The sequence below is a fragment of the Giraffa tippelskirchi genome, chromosome X, assembly GCF_054371585.1.
Source record: "Giraffa tippelskirchi isolate mGirTip1 chromosome X, T2T-mGirTip1v1.2.pri, whole genome shotgun sequence".
Lineage (NCBI taxonomy): Eukaryota > Metazoa > Chordata > Mammalia > Artiodactyla > Giraffidae > Giraffa > Giraffa tippelskirchi.
The window spans coordinates 139,425,974-139,442,533 of record NC_137289.1 but is presented as its reverse complement, the minus strand read 5'-3'; the positions used below and the strand labels follow the sequence as shown (position 1 = coordinate 139,442,533).

At 43.4% G+C, this 16,560-nt stretch overlaps 1 protein-coding gene across 4 annotated transcripts in view; it reads left to right on the top strand.

Moving 5' to 3' along the window:
• NHS (NHS actin remodeling regulator) overlaps positions 1 to 16,560 on the top strand; it is a 356,345-nt gene that overhangs the window by 310,856 nt on the left and 28,929 nt on the right. The gene's annotated exons all lie outside the window — the stretch shown is intronic.

The window sequence follows — 16,560 nt, the reverse complement described above, 5'->3', positions numbered from 1 at the left end:
CAAACCCTTAGAAAGGTACACTCTCCCAAGACTGAACCAGGAAGGAATAGAAAATATGAACAGACCAATTTCCAATAATGAAATTGAACCAGTAATTTTAAAACTCACCCCCCTACGAGAAAAAGTCCAGGGCTAGATGACTTCACAGGTGAATTCACCAAACATTTAGAGAAAAGTTAAGACCTATCCTTCTCAAAATATTCCAAAAAATTGCAGAGGAAGGAACACCTCAACTCATTCTATGAGGCCAGTGTCACCATGATACCAAAACCAGACAGAGTTATCACAAAAAAAGAAAATTACAGACCAATATCAATGATGAACATAGATGCAAAAATCCTCAACAAAATGTTAACAACACAAATCCAACAATACATTAAAAGGCTCATACACCATGATCAAGTGAGATTTATCCCAGGGATGCAAGGATTTTTCAATATCCACAAATCAGTGTGACACACTACATTAACAAATATAAGAATAAAAACCATATGAGCACCCCAACAGATGCAAAAAAATCTTCTGATAAAGCTCAACATCCATTTATGATAAAAAAAATCCAGAAAGTGGGCATAGTGGTAACATAACTCCACTAAATAAAGGTCATACATGACAAACCCACAACTAACATCATGCCCAATGGTGAAAAGCTGAAAGCGTTTCCTCTAAGATAAGGAACAAGGCAAGGATGGCCACTCTTGCCACTTTTATTCAACATAGTTTTGAAGTCCTACTCACAGCAATCAGACAATAAAAAGGAATGAAAGTAATCCAAATTGGAAAGGAAGAAGTAAAACTCACTTTTTGCAGATGACATGATACTATACATAGAAAATCCTAAGGATGCCACCAGAAAAGGACTAGAGCTCATCAATGAATTTGGTACAAAATTAAACTACAGAAATCTGTTGCACTTGTATACACTAATATAAACAATCAGAAAGAGAAATTAAGGAAACAATCCCACTTACCATTGCATCAAAAAGAAAAAAAATACCTAGTAATAAACCCACCTAAGGAGGTAAAAGACCTGTACTTGGAAAACTGTAAGATATTAATGAAATAAACTGAAGACAACACAAACAGATGGAAAGTATACCATGTTCTTAGACTGGAAGAATATTGTTAAAATGATCATACTACCCAAGGCAATCTACAGATTGAGTGCAAGGAAGGGAAAGAGTGAAAGCTGCTCAGTCATGTCCAGCTCTTTGTGACCCCATGGACTATACAGTCCATGGAATTCTCCAGGCCAGAATACTGGAGTGGGTTGCCTTTCCCTTCTCCAGGGGATCTTCCCAACTCAGGGATCGAACTCAGGTCTCCTGCATTGCAGGCAGATTCTTTACCAGCTGAGCCACAAGGGAAGCCCAGGAATACTGGAGTGGGTAGCCTATCCCTTCTCCAGCAGATGTTCCTGACCCAGGAATCAACCCAGGGTCTCCTGCATGGCAGGTGGATTCTTTACCAACTGAGCTAACAAAATACCAGTGGCATTTTTTCAAAAAATGAGAACACATAATTTTTAAATTTGTATGGAAACACAAAAGACCCTGAATAGTTGAAACAGTCTTGAGAAAGAAAAACAGAGCTGGAGGAATCATGCTCCCAGTCTTCAGCCTATACTACAAGGCTGTAGTCATCCAAACAATATGGTACTGGCACATAGATTAACAAAACAGAATAGAGAGCCCAGAAATAAACTCATACACTTAAAATCAGTGAATCTATAACAAAGGAGGCAAGAATATACAATGGAAAAAAGGTAGTCTCTTTAATAAGTGGTGCTGAAAAACCTAGACAGCTACATGTAAAAGAATTCTCTAACACCACATACAAAATAGGTTCAAAATGGATTCAAGACCTAAATGTAAGATCATATACTATAAAACTCCTAAAGGAAAACATAGACAGAACACTCTTTTGACATAAATCACAGCAATATATTTTTTTGATCTACCTCCTAAAGCAAAGGAAACATAAGCAAAAATAAACAAATGGGACCTAATTAAACTTAAAAGCTTTTACACAGCAAAGGAAACCATCAACAAAATGAAAAGATAACCTACTGAATGAGAGAAGATATTTGTAAATGATATGACCAATGAAGGGATCATATCTAAGAAATGTAAACGGCTCATACATTTTGGCAGAAACCAATACAATATTGTAAAGCAATTATCCTCCAGTTAAAAAATAAACAGCTCATACAACTCAACATCTGCTGCGACGGCTCGGCGCAGAAGCGAGGTGGCTGCGACCGCTCGGCGCAGAAGCGTGGCCGAGAGGAGCTAGGCCGGGCTGGGGGCGGGAGCCGGGGTCGGCGGTCCAGAGGGGCTGGGCCGGAGGCGGTGGCCGAGAGGAGCTAGGCTGGGCCAGAGGCTGGGGGCGGCGGCCGAGAGGGGCTAGGCCGGGCCGGGGGCCGGGGGCCGGGGGCGGGGCCCGACGGGGGCTAGGCCGGGCCGGGGGCCGGGGGCGGCGGCCGACGGGGGCTAGGCCGGGCCGGGGGCGGGGGGCGGGGGGCGGGGGGCGGGGGGCGGGGGGCGGCGGCCGACGGGGGCTAGGCCGGGCCGGGGGCCGGGGGCCGGGGGCCGGGGGCCGGGGGCGGGGCCCGACGGGGGCTAGGCCGGGCCGGGGGCCGGGGGCGGTGGCCGACGGGGCCTAGGCCGGGCCTGGGCCCCGGGGCTGCGGCCGCCGGGGCTAGGCCAGGGCGGCAGCCGACAGGGGCTAGGCCGGGCCGGGGGCGGGGGGCGGGGGGCGGGGGGCGGCGGCCGACGGGGGCTAGGCCGGCCAGGGGCCGGGGCCGGCAGCGGTGGCGAGAGGAATTACCCAAGGCCCAAGGTAAGAGAAACCAAAGCAAGACAGTAAGTGTTGTGAGAGGGCATAAGAGGGCAGACACACTGAAACTGAAATTACAGAAAACTAGCTAATCTGATCACACGGACCACAGCCTTGTCTATCTCAGTGAAACTAAGCCACGCCGTGTGGGGCCACCCAAGACGGATGGGTCATGGTGGAGAGGTCTGACAGACTGTGCTCCACTGGAGAAGGGCATGGCAAACCACTTCGGTATTCTCGCCTTGAGAACCCCATGAACAGTATGAAAAGGCAAAAAGATAGGACACTGAAAGATGAACTCCCCAGGTCAGTATGTGCCCAATATGCTAATGGAGATCAGTGGAGAAATAACTCCAGAAAGAATGATGGGATGGAGCCAAAGAAAAACGACACCCAACTGTGGATGTGACTGGTGATAGACGCAAAATCTGATGCTGTAAAGAGCAATATTGCATAGGAACCTGGAATGTTAGGTCCATGAATCAAGGCAAATTGGAAGTGGTCAAACAGGAGATGGCAAGAGTGAACGTCGACATTCTAGAAATCAGCGAACTAAGATGGACTGGAATGGGTGAATTTAACTCAGATGACCATTATATCTACTACTGTGGGCAAGAATCCCTTAGAAGAAATGGAGTAGCCATCATGGTCAACAAAAGAGTCCAAAATGCAGTACTTGGATGCAATCTCAAAAACAACAGAATGATCACTGTTCGTTTCCAAGGCAAACCATACAATATCACAGTAATCCAAGTCTATGCCCTGACCAGTAACGCCGAAGAAGCTGAAGTTGAACGGTTCTATGAAGACCTACAAGACCTTCTAGAACTAACACCCAAAAAAGATGTCCTTTTCATTATACGGGACTGGAATGCAAAAGTAGGAAGTCAAGAAACACCTGGCGTAACAGGCAAGTTTGACCTTGGAGTACAGAATGAAGCAGGACAAAGGCTAATAAAGAGTTTTGAAACGAGAATGCACTGGTAATAGCAAACACCCTATTCCAACAACACAAGAGAAGATTCTACACGTGGACATCACTAGATGGTCAACACCGAAATCAGATTTATATTCTTTGCAGCCAAAGATGGAAAAGCTCTATACAGTCAGCAAAAACAAGACGAGGAGCAGACTGTGGCTCAGATCATGAACTGCTTATTGCCAAATTCAGACTTAAATTGAAGAAAGTAGGGAAAACCACTAGTCCATTCAGGTATGACCTAGATCAAATCCCTTATGAGTATACAGTGGAAGTGACAAATAGATTTAAGGGACTAGACCTGATAGAGTGCCTGATGAACTATGGACAGAGGTTTGTGACATTGTACAGGAGACAGGGATCAAGAAAATCCCCATGGAAAAGAAATGTAAAAAAGCAAAGTGGCTGTCTGAGGAGGCCTTACAGATAGCTGGGAAGAGAAAAGAAGCGAAAAGCAAGGGAGAAAGGGAAAGATATTCCCATCTGAATACAGAGTTCCAAAGAATAGCAAGGAGAGATAAGAAAGCCTTCCTCAGCGATCAGTGCAAAGAAATAGAGGAAAACAACAGATTGGGAAAGACTAGAGATCTCTTCAAGAAAATTAGAGATACCAAAGGAACATTTCATGCAAAGATAGGCTCGATAAAGGACAGAAATGGTATGGACCTAACAGAAGCAGAAGATATTAAGAAGAGGTGGCAAGAATACACAGAAGAACTGTACAAAAATGATCTTCACGACCCAGATAATAACGATGGTGTGATCACTCACCTAGAGCCAGACATCCTGAAATGTGAAGTCAAGTGGGCCTTAGAAAGCATCACTACGAACAAAGCTAGTGGAGGTGATGGAATTCCACTTGAGGTATTTCAAACCCTCAAAGGTGATGCTGTGAAAGTGCTGCACTCGATATGCCAGCAAATTTGGAAAACTCAGCAGTGGCCACAGGACTGGAAAAGGTCAGTTTTCGTTCCAATCCCAAAGAAAGGCAATGCCAAAGAATGCTCAAACTACCGCACAATTGCACTCATCTCACATGCTGGTAAAGTAATGCTCAAAATTCTCCAAGCCAGGCTTCAGCAATACGTGAACCGTGAACTTCCAGATGTTCAAGCTGGTTTTAGAAAAGGCAGAGGAACCAGAGATCAAATTGCCAATATCCGCTGTATCATCGAAAAAGCAAGAGAGTTCCAGAAAGACATCTATTTCTGCTTCATTGACTCTGCCAAAGCCTTTGACTGTGTGGATCACAATAAACTGTGGAAAATTCTGAAAGAGATGGGAATACCAGACCATCTGACCTGTCTCTTGAGAAACCTGTATGCAGGTCAGGAAGCCACAGTTAGAACTGGACATGGAACAACAGACTGGTTCCAAATAGGAAAAGGAGTACGTCAAGGCTGTATATTGTCACCCTGCTTATTTAACTTCTATGCAGAGTACATCATGAGAAACACTGGGCTGGAAGAAACAAAAGCTGGAATCAAGATTGCTGGGAGAAATATCAATAACCTCAAATATGTGGATGACACCACCCTTATGGCAGAAAGTGAAGAACTAAAGAGCCTCTTGATGAAGGTGAAAGAGGAGAGTGAAAAAGTTGGCTTAAAGCTCAACGTTCAGAAAACTAAGATCATGACATCTGGTCCCACCAGTTCATGGCAAATAGATGGGGAAACAGTGGAAACAGTATCAGACTTTATTTTTTTGGGCTCCAGAATCACTGCTGATGGTGACTGCAGCCATGAAATTAAAAGACGCTTACTCGTTGGAGGAAGGTTATGGCCAACCTATATAGCATATTTAAAAGCAGAGACATTACTTTGCCAACAGAAGTCCGTCTAGTCAAGGCTATGGTTTTTCCAGTGGTCATGTATGGATGTGAGAGTTGGACGGTGAAGAAAGCTGAGCGCTGCAGAATTGATGCTTTTGAACTGTGGTGTTGGAGAAGACTCTTGAGAGTCCCTTGGACTGCAAGGAGATCCAATCAATCCATCTTAAAGGAGATCAGTCCTGGGTGTTCATTGGAAGGTCTGATGTTGAAGCTGAAACTCCAATACTTTGGCCACCTCATGCGAAGGGTTGACTCATTGGAAAAGACCCTGATGCTGGGTAGGATTGGGGGCGGGAGGAGTAGGGGACGACAGAGGATGAGATGGTTGGATGGCATCACCGACTCGATGGACATGGGTTTGGGTAGACTCCAGGAGTTGGTGATGGACAGAGAGGCCTGGCATGCTGCAATTCATGGGGTCGCAAAGAGTCGGACACGACTGAGCGACCGAACTGAACTGAACAACTCAACATCAAAAAATGAAACAACCTGATTAACAAATGGGCAGAAGACTTGAACAGACATTTTTCCAAAAGGAAATGCATATGGCCAACAGGCACATGAAAAGATGCTCAACATCACTAAGTATTAGAGAAATGGAAATGAAAACTACAATGAGGTATCACCTCACACACATCAGAATGCTATAATCAAAAATATTTATTATGAATAATAAATGCAAGGGAGAATCTGGAGAAAAGGAACCCTTGAATACTTGGTGGGAATATAAATTGGTGCAGCCACTGTGGAAAACAGTATGGTGATTTCTGTAAAAACTAAAAGTAGAACTACCATATGACCCAGCAATTCCACTCCTGGGCATATATCTGGAAAAAAAAACAACCCCAAAACACTAATTCAGAAATGTACACACACCCTAGTGTTCATAGCAGCATTATTTACAATTGCCAAGATATGGAAGCAACCTAAGTGTCATCAACAGATGAATAAATAAAGAAGATACGGTGCATGTGGGTATATAATGGAATAGTTCAGTTCAGTTCAGTCACTCAGTCATGTCCGACTCTTTGCGACCCCATGAATAGTAGCACACAAGGCCTCTCTGTCCATCACCAACTCCCGGAGTCTACCCAATCCCATGTCCATCGAGTCAGTGATGCCATCCAACCATCTCATCCTCTGTCGTCCCCTTCTCCTCCCGCCCACAATCCTACCCAGCATCAGGGTCTTTTCCAATGAGTCAACCCTTCGCATGAGGTGGCCAAAGTATTGGAGTTTCAGCTTCAACATCAGACCTTCCAATGAACACCCAGGATTGATCTCCTTTAGGATGGATTGATTGGATCTCCTTGCAGTCCAAGGGACTCTCAAGTCTTCTCCAACACCACAGTTCAAAAGCATCAATTCTGCGGTGCTCAGCTTTCTTCACCGTCCAACTCTCACATCCATACATGACCACTGGAAAAACCATAGCCTTGACTAGACGGACTTTTGTTAGCAAAGTAATGTCTCTGCTTTTAAATATGCTATCTAGGTTGGCCATAACCTTCCTTCCAAGGAGTAAGCGTCTTTTAATTTCATGGTGGCAGTCACCATCAGCAGTGATTCTGGAGCCCAAAAAAATAAAGTCTGACACTGTTTCCACTGTTTCCCCATCTATTTCCCATGAAGTGATGGGACCAGATGCCATGATCTTAGTTTTCTGAACGTTGAGCTTTAAGCCAACTTTTTCACTCTCTTTCACTTTCATCAAGAGGCTCTTTAGTTCTTCTTCACTTTCTGCCATAAGGGTGGTGTCCTACGCATATCTGAGGTTATTTATATTTCTCCCGGCAATCTTGATTCCAGCTTGTGTTTCTTCCAGCCCAGCGTTTCTCATGATGTACTCTGCATAGAAGTTAAATAAGCAGGGTGACAGTATACAGCCTTGACGTACTCCTTTTCCTATTTGGAACCAGTCTGTTGTTCCATGTCCAGTTCTAACTGTTGCTTCCTGACCTGCATACAGGTTTCTCAAGAGACAGGTCAGATGGTCTGGTATTCCCATCTCTTTCAGAATTTTCCACAGTTTATTGTGATCCACACAGTCAAAGGCTTTGGCATAGTCAATAAAGCAGAAATAGATGTTTTTCTGGAACTCTCTTGCTTTTTCGATGATCCAGCGGATATTGGCAATTTGATCTCTGGTTCCTCTGCCTTTTCTAAAACCAGCTTGAACATCTGGAAGTTCACGGTTCACGTATTGCTGAAGCCTGGCTTGGAGAATTTTGAGCATTACTTTACCAGCATGTGAGATGAGTGCAATTGTGCGGTAGTTTGAGCATTCTTTGGCATTGCCTTTCTTTGGGATTGGAACGAAAACTGACCTTTTCCAGTCCTGTAGCCACTGCTGAGTTTTCCAAATTTGCTGGCATATCGAGTGCAGCACTTTCACAGCATCACCTTTGAGGATTTGAAATAGCTCAACTGGAATTCCATCACCTCCACTAGCTTTGTTCATAGTGATGCTTTCTAAGGCCCACTTGACTTCACATTTCAGGATGTCTGGCTCTAGGTGAGTGATCACACCATCGTGATTATCTGGGTCATGAAGATCTTTTTTGTACAATTCTTCTGTGTATTCTTGCCACCTCTTCTTAATATCTTCTGCTTCTGTTATGTTCTATTCTGTTAATGGAATAGTACTCAGCCATAAAAATAAAATTTTGCTATTTGCAGCAACATGGATGGATTTGGAAGGCACTATGCTCCAGTACTCTTGCCTGGAAAATCCCATGGACGGAGGCGCCTGGTAGGCTACAGTCCATGGGGTCGCTAAGAGTCGGATACGATTGAGTGACTTCACTTTCACTTTTCCCTTTCATGCACTGGAGAAGGAAATGGCAACCCACTCCAGTATTCTTGCCTGGAGAATCCCAGGGATGGTGGAGCCTGGTGGGCTGCCATCTATGGGGTCGCACAGAGTCAGACACGACTGAAGCGACTTAGCAGCAGCAGCAGCAGCATGCTAAATTAAATAAATCAGACAGAGAAAGACAAATACTGTATGAAAATCACCTATATGTGGAAACTAAAAAGCAACAAACTAGTGAAGAAAACAAAAAAAAGAAGCAGAATAAGAGATAGAGAGATCAAACTAGTGGTTACCATAAGGAGAGGGAAGAGGGGAGGGGTAACATAGGTTATTATGGGGTTATATGAAATTGTGTATGTGAAACTTCTGAAAATTGCAAAGTACTATAGAATTTAAAGACTCATTCAATTAAAAATAGTCTATTACATTAAAAAAAAAAAAGAATAGCCAATAAAACCCTGAAAAAAGACACCTAAAGGGGGGACTAGCCCTAACAGATATTAAAATATCTTTAAAGCCTAAATACACTGAATTACAACAGTGTGATACTGGCGCAAATATACCGCTAGAGTAAAACACAAATTCCAGAGATGGATCCAAGTATATATGAAAACATCTGATAGAGGTAGTATCGCTAAACATTGAGGCAAAAAGATAGAGAGTTGTTAATTGTTTTTAATGATGCTGAAACAACTGGGTAGCCACTTGTTGAAGAAAACATTTTTTTATCAGAATTTCTCAACCTCAACACTACTAACATTTTGAGTCAGATCATTTTTTGCTCTGGGAGCTAGCCTATGCACTGTAGGATGTTTAGAAGTATCCTTGGCCTCTATACACTAGATGTCAGGAGCACTCCTTCCCCTAGTTTTGACAACCTAAAATGTCTCCAGACACTGTTACATCGCCCCTGGTTGAGAACCATTTAATTAGAGTTATACTTCACACCTTATACAAGATTGAACTCCAAAGGGATCAGAGACCTAAACATAAAAAAAATGCAACCATACAAGTACTATTACAGAGTAGGAGTGAATTATTCTTTGACCTTGGTCTAGGAAACGGCTCTGCAACTCTGACAACAGAGGCAATAAAACAGAATACTGATAAATTTGAACATTAAATTTTTTACATTCTGAGATACCATAAACAAAGTCAAACAATAACCAAAAATTGGGAGAATATATGTGAAACGTATACCATAGGGAAAAAGGACTGATATCACTAATAGATAAATATCTCTTAAAAATGAAGGACAAAGAAAGGAGCAAAAATCTGGTAGAAATGTGGGGGAAAAGCCTTGGACAATCCAGAAGAAAACATGAAAATGTTTATTAAACTTAGGGAAAATTGTTCAAACTCATAATTAGAGAAACACAAACAATACAGATACCATTTATCACCTATTAGATTAGGAAAAATTAAACAATACAACAACATACTCTATTCCATTGGTGCAATTGGGGAGAAAACAGGTACTCACAAATATTGCTGGTGGAAATGCAAACTTTTTGGACAGCCTATCTGGAAGGGAATTTGGCGATCTCTGACACAACTACATATGCACTCACTTTCTGCCCTAGAAATCTTGCTATACCTTCACATCCAATAATACAAAAGGTTATTCACTGCAGTGTTGTTTACAATTATGAGATACTGGAAACAACCGAGGTGCCTATAAACAGATGGATATATTTAAGAGGTATTTAGTCATTAATGATACTAGCCCTTTTTCTGTGGTTCTGTACATGTAGTGATGGAATACACTACAGGACAGCCACATGATGAAGTACTATGCAGCTGTAAAAAATATTTTCATAGCTAATAAGGAGTGCTTTTCAGGACTACTCTTAAGGGACAAAGGCAAAGCCCCAAAGAGTGTCTACAGTATGCTCAGTTCAGTTCAGTCATTCAGTCATGTCCGACTCTTTGCGATCCCATGAATCGCAGCACGCCAGGCCTCCCTGTCCATCACCAACTCCCGGAGTCCACCCAAACCCATGTCCATTGAGTCAGTGATGCCATCCAACCATCTCATCCTCTGTCGTCCCCTTCTTCTCCTGCCCTCAATCTTTCCCAGCATCAGGGTCTTTTCCAATGAGTTAGCTCTTCACATCAGGTGGCCAAAGTATTGGAGTTTTAGCTTCAACATCAGTCCTTCCAGTGAACACCCAGGACTGATCTCCTTTAGGATGGACTGGTTGGATCTCCTTGCAGTCCAAGGGACTCTCAAGAGTCTTCTCCAACACCACAGTTCAAAAGCATCAATTCTTCTGCACTCAGCTTTCTTTATAGTCCAACTCTCACATCCATACATGACCACTGGAAAAACCATAGCCTTGACTAGACAGACCTTTGTTGGCAAAGTAATGTCTCTGCTTTTTAATATGCTGTCTAGGTTGGTCATAACTTTCCTTCCAAGGAGTAAGCATCTTTTAATTTCATGGCTGCATTCACCATCTGCAGTGATTTTGGAACCCAGAAAAATAAAGTCAGCCACTGTTTCCACTGTTTCCCCATCTATTTGCCATGAAGTGATGGGACCAGATGCCATGATCTTAGTTTTCTGAACGTTGAGCTTTAAGCCAACTTTTTACTCTCCTCGTTCACTTTCATCAAGAGGCTCTTTAGTTCTTCTTCACTTTCTGCCATAAGGGTGGTGTCGTCTGCATATCTGAGGTTATTGATATTTCTCCCGGGAATCTTGATTCCAGCTTGTGTTTCTTCCAGCCCAGCGTTTCTCATGATGTACTCTGCATAGAAGTTAAATAAGCAGGGTGACAATATACAGCCTTCACGTACTCCTTTTCCTATTTGGAACCAGTCTGTTGTTCCATGTCCAGTTCTAACTGTTGCTTCCTGACCTGCATACAGGTTTCTCAAGAGTCAGGTCAGGTGGTCTGGTATTCCCATCTCTTGAAGAATTTTCCACAGTTTATTGTGATCCACACAGTCATGCTACCCTTCATGTTACAAAGAAGGATATATAAGAAAATATGAAGGTATCCACTTATTTGTGTAAAAGAAATAGTCAATTCTGCTATAGCACAACATAGCCATCCTTATGCTAAACCTTCACATTATGCAGAACTGCACAATAAAAATCAAAAGGTTTTTGGAGAAAACAGAGGACAACACTCAAAACATTTCTGTCACACACACATACACAAAGATAGGACCCTAGTAAACAGTAGCACAGGTTTACGTGTGCAAAATGGTTAAGAAATGCATAATACAATAAATATGTTACTTTCCCTAGAAAAGGCCCTAAAGTGTGCTTGTGGAGTGGGCGTCAGGAAGAGGGGGAGACGCAGGGGTACCTGAAATCAGAAGGCAGGCTGCAGTACCAGATGTCGATGGGCATGGCTGCTAAGACAAAGGGTGAACCAAGGGGGCTCAGAGATGATTGAGGTGTGTGCATTTTGTGTTTTTTCCACAGTTCAGGTCAGCTGGGTCAGTTCCTGCGTTCACCTAGAGCTTCTCATGCACGAGATCGTGCATAAACAAACACAAAATTCATGCTAAGCTCAGATTGTTCTCTAAGATAGCAGTCATGTTGGGAAAAACTTGCTTTTTCAAAACAAGAGTTACAGCAAAACTGACTATACAGGAGAGAGAAACCAGAAACGAATGAGACTGGTTTACCAACAGGGTGTGGGTAGGAATGGGGTGGAAAGCATGGGGGATGGGAAGGAGGTAGCAGGGTCAAGGGAGCATGTCTCTGAGTATATTTTGGGGAGCTCTAACTCTTAGAACCCAATAGTCTTTCATAGGCATGCATGCTAAGTCACTTCAGTCGTGTCCGACGCTTTGCGCCCTTATGGACCATAGCTTGCCAGGCTCCTCTGTCCATGGAGTTCTCCAGGCAAGAATACTGGAGTGGGTTGCCATGCCCTCCTCCAGGGGATCTTCCCAACCCAGGGATCGAACCCATGTCTCTTATGTCTCCTCCACTGGCAGGTGGGTTCTTTACCACTAGTGCCACCTGGGAAGCCTCAGTGTATCACATACCCAAACCAATAAATAAATAATTAACATCAGCCTGAATGTAAAGAGCAGCCAAAATGGAAAACAGGCAATAACAAATAAACCTAACTATATTACAAATGAGTATCATAACCACATTGAAGGAGATGGGGAAGAAAATAGCTAACCTAAGTAACTTTGGAAAGGCCTATGTTTATTTTGTTGTTTTGTCTTAATCACAAATATTTATTGATGGACTGATGAATGTAATTTTAAATAGAAGAATAAGGCACAGCCAAGGATTTAAGCGGTATGCTATTACTGCTGAAAGAGGGCAAAGCCATAAACTTAGGAACTTTAAAAATTCAAGTCAAAGAGCCTCTGAGGTGCTAAATAGATGCTTATCAGACAGTTCTCCCCTAGTAAACAATTCCTGTGTTATATCACTTCATCAGAAAGCCAGAATGATACATCATACAGAATTCCTCATTTGTTTGTACTTGAGCGATCTCGCCCAGCCACTCCTCTGTCGCCCATTCCTTTCCTTCCTTTCCTTTCCCTTTGCAGTGGTGTACTTTGGCCATTCCTTTTCTAAAGAATTGCTTCTTCCCAAGCTAGGAAGCACACAATGAGTCAGAGAAAATCCACCAGTTCAGTTCAGTTCAGTTGCTCAGTCACGTCCAACTCTTTGTGATCCCATGCACTGCAGCACGCCAGGCTTCCCTCTCCATCACCAACTCCTGGAGCTTGCTCAAACTCATGTTCATCGAGTTGGTGATGCCATCCAACCATCTCATCCTCTGTCGTCCCCTTCTCCTCCCATCTTCAATCTTTCCCAGCATCAGGGTCTTTTCCAATGAGTCAGTTCTTCGCATCAGGGGGCCAAAGTATTGGAGTTTCAGCTTCAACATCAGTCCTTCCAATGAACACCCAGGACTGATCTCCTTAAGGATGGACTGGCTGGACCTCCTTGCACTCCAAGGGACTCTCAAGAGTCTTCTCCAACGCCACAGTTCAAAAGCATCAATTCTTCAGTGCTCAGCCTTCTTTATAGTTCAACTCTCACATCCATACATGGCTACTGGAAAAGCCAAAGCTTTGACTAGACAGACCTTTGTTGGCAAAGAAATGTCTCTGCTTTTTAATATGCTATCTAGGTTGGTCATAACTTTTCTTCCAAGGAGCAAGCATCATTTAATTTCATGGCTGCAGTCACCATCTGCAGTAATTTTGGAGCCCAAGAAAATAAAGTCTGACACTGTTTCCATTGTTTCCCCATCTATTTGCCATGAAGTGATGGGACCGGATGCCATGATCTAAGTTTTCTGAATGTTAAGTTTTAAGCCAGCTTTTTCACTCTCCTCTTTCACCTTCATCAAGAGGCATTTTAGTTCTTTGCTTTCTGCCATAAAGGTGGTGTCATCTGCATATCTGAGGTTATTGATATTTCTCCTGGCAATCTTGATTCCAGCTTGTGCTTCATCCAGCCCAGCATTTCGCATGATGTACTCTGCATAGAAATTAAATAAGCAGGGTGACAATATACAGCCTTGACGTAGTCCTTTCCCAATTTGGAACCAGTCCATTGTTTCACGTCCAGTTCTAACTGTTGCTTCTTGACCTGCATACAGGTTTCTCAGGAGGCAGGTAAGGTGGCCTGGTATTCCCATCTCTTGAAGAATTTTCCACAGTTTGTGGTGATCCACACAGTCAAAGGCTTTGGCATAGTCAATAAAGCAGAAATAGATGTTTTTCTGGAACTCTCTTGCTTTTTCGATGATCCAGTGGATATTGGCAATTTGATCTCTGGTTCCTCTGCCTTTTCTAAAACCAGCTTGAACATCTGGAAATTCATGGTTCACGTACTGTTGAAGCCTGGCTTGGAGAATTTTGAGCATTACTTTGCTAGTGTGTGAGATGAGTACAATTGTGCAGTGGTTTGAACATTCTTTGGCAATACCTTTCTTTGGGATTGTAATGAAAACTGACCTTTTCCAGTCCTGTGGCCACTGCTGAGTTTTCCAAATTTGCTGGTGTATTGAGTGCAGCACTTTCACAGCATCATCTTTTAGGATTTGAAATAGCTCAACTGAAATTCCATCACCTCCACTAGCTTTGTTCATAGTGATGCTTCTTAAGGCCCACTTGACTTCACATTCCAGGATGTCTGGCTCTAGGTGAGTGATCCACACCGTCATGGTTATCTGGGTCATAAAGACCTTTTTTGTACAGTTCTTCTGTGTATTCTTGCCACCTCTTCTTAATCTCTTCTGCTTCTGTTAGGTCCATACCATTTCTGCCCTTTATTGTGCCCATCTTGGCATGAAATGTTCCCTTGGTATCTCTAATTTTCTTGAAGAGATCTCTAGTCTTTCCAATTCTATTGTTTTCCTCTATTTCTTTGCATTGATAGCAGAGAAGGCTTTCTTATCTCTCCTTGCTATTCTTTGGAACTCTGCATTCAAATCGGTATATCTTTCCTTTTCTCCTTCGCCTTTAGCTTCTCTTCTTTTCTCAGCTATTTGTAAGGCCTCCTCAGACAACCATTTTGCCTTTTTGTATTTCTTTTTCTTGGAGATGGTCTTGATCACTGCCTCCCGTACAATGTCACAAACCTCCGTCCATACTTCTTCAGGCATTCTGTCTATCAGATTTAAACACTTGAATCTATTTGTCACTTCCACCACATAATCGTAAGAGATTTGATTTAGGTCATACCTGAATGGTCTCATGGTTTTCCCTACTTTCTTCAATTTAAGTCTGAATTTGGCAATAAGGAGAAAATCCACCACAGGAGATATATGAATGAACAGATTTAGGTGTTAGGATGGCAACAGCCTTTTGGGGTGAGGTCTAAACTAAGCTGACTTTGGCAAAGAAGCTGCTCTGACTCCTGGCTCGCTGAAAGGTCTACAATGATACCTCAGGTTGTGCCACCACTGCCAGACTCCTTGATTCTAAGCAATTACCAGTGGAGGTAGGAAGCCAGTGTAACCGGACAGCTAATGTGACAATATAGTCAGTGCTCTGGACCTCTACTGGGAGCTAACTGTGGCTGCTGATGTAATTATTTGCCATGTGCAAAAACCTTGAGGATTCTAAGGACAATCTTGCAATGCCTTGGACAGGATGAGTTAGGCATCTCCATAACTCTTTCCCCCTGGAAACGTGAAGTGAAAAACATTCCAGGGCATGCAGTAACGAGTTGTATAAAGCATGCTGCAGAGGTGGGAACACAGGAGGCTCTTAGGGTGCCCGGCCTTCTTGTTTGGAGAGTCCCAGGCAGACTGTCAGGGCAGCTCCTCTGCTTGTGACAGTGCCCCAAAGCTGAGCAGAACAGCAGGCATGTGGTTATTTTCTGAAGAAACAACACTGTACTAACGAATACCCACAGAGTAGCCACCCTTCATGTGCAGAATCAGAGGCCAGAGGTCAAGCACCCATTGCAAGCCACCTGGAAGACTTGGCTCGACACCTTTCAAGAAGAACGTCTCCCTCCAGCAGCCCTTTAACGACGGAGCAGAGTGCAAGGGACAAGCAGATGGTCACATTCTTCTGAGACAAGTGTTGGTTCCCAGAATGCTCCTGGGGAGACAACATCCCAGAGCCTCATTTATGAGCAAAGGTTAAATAAAAGCTGCCAGGCCACAGAAGCATCTTGTCAAGTTAGACATACATTTAAGAGAAGAGATTTGGAGGCATGACAAAGCATATGCAGACTGAAAGATCAAGGCAATGGTTGACTGGGTGATAGAGAAACAGGAAGCAAAGGCCATGTGGGAAAGGCCGAAGTTGCATGCTGAGGAGGGACAATGAGGTGGCTACGGTCTGTATCAGTAACAGAGCTTGCCTGGCTGCTTCTTGGCTGGAGTCGCTCTCTCACTTTCTCAGACTAGGTGGATGTGTAGCATTCAGCAGCATAACTGGATGGGGGAGTGATATTTATAAATGGGGAACTGGTGAATAGATACTGAACAGAAATGGACTGTGCTGTTCTGTAATGCCCTGTGTACACCAAAGGGAGGTTGCCACACAAGAGCTGTAGTATCTTGGATAGATAATAGGGGAGAGGGAGGGCTGGGAGACAGGAGGACTCTCACGTCCAGTTCTTAGATACTAGAGAGCAGG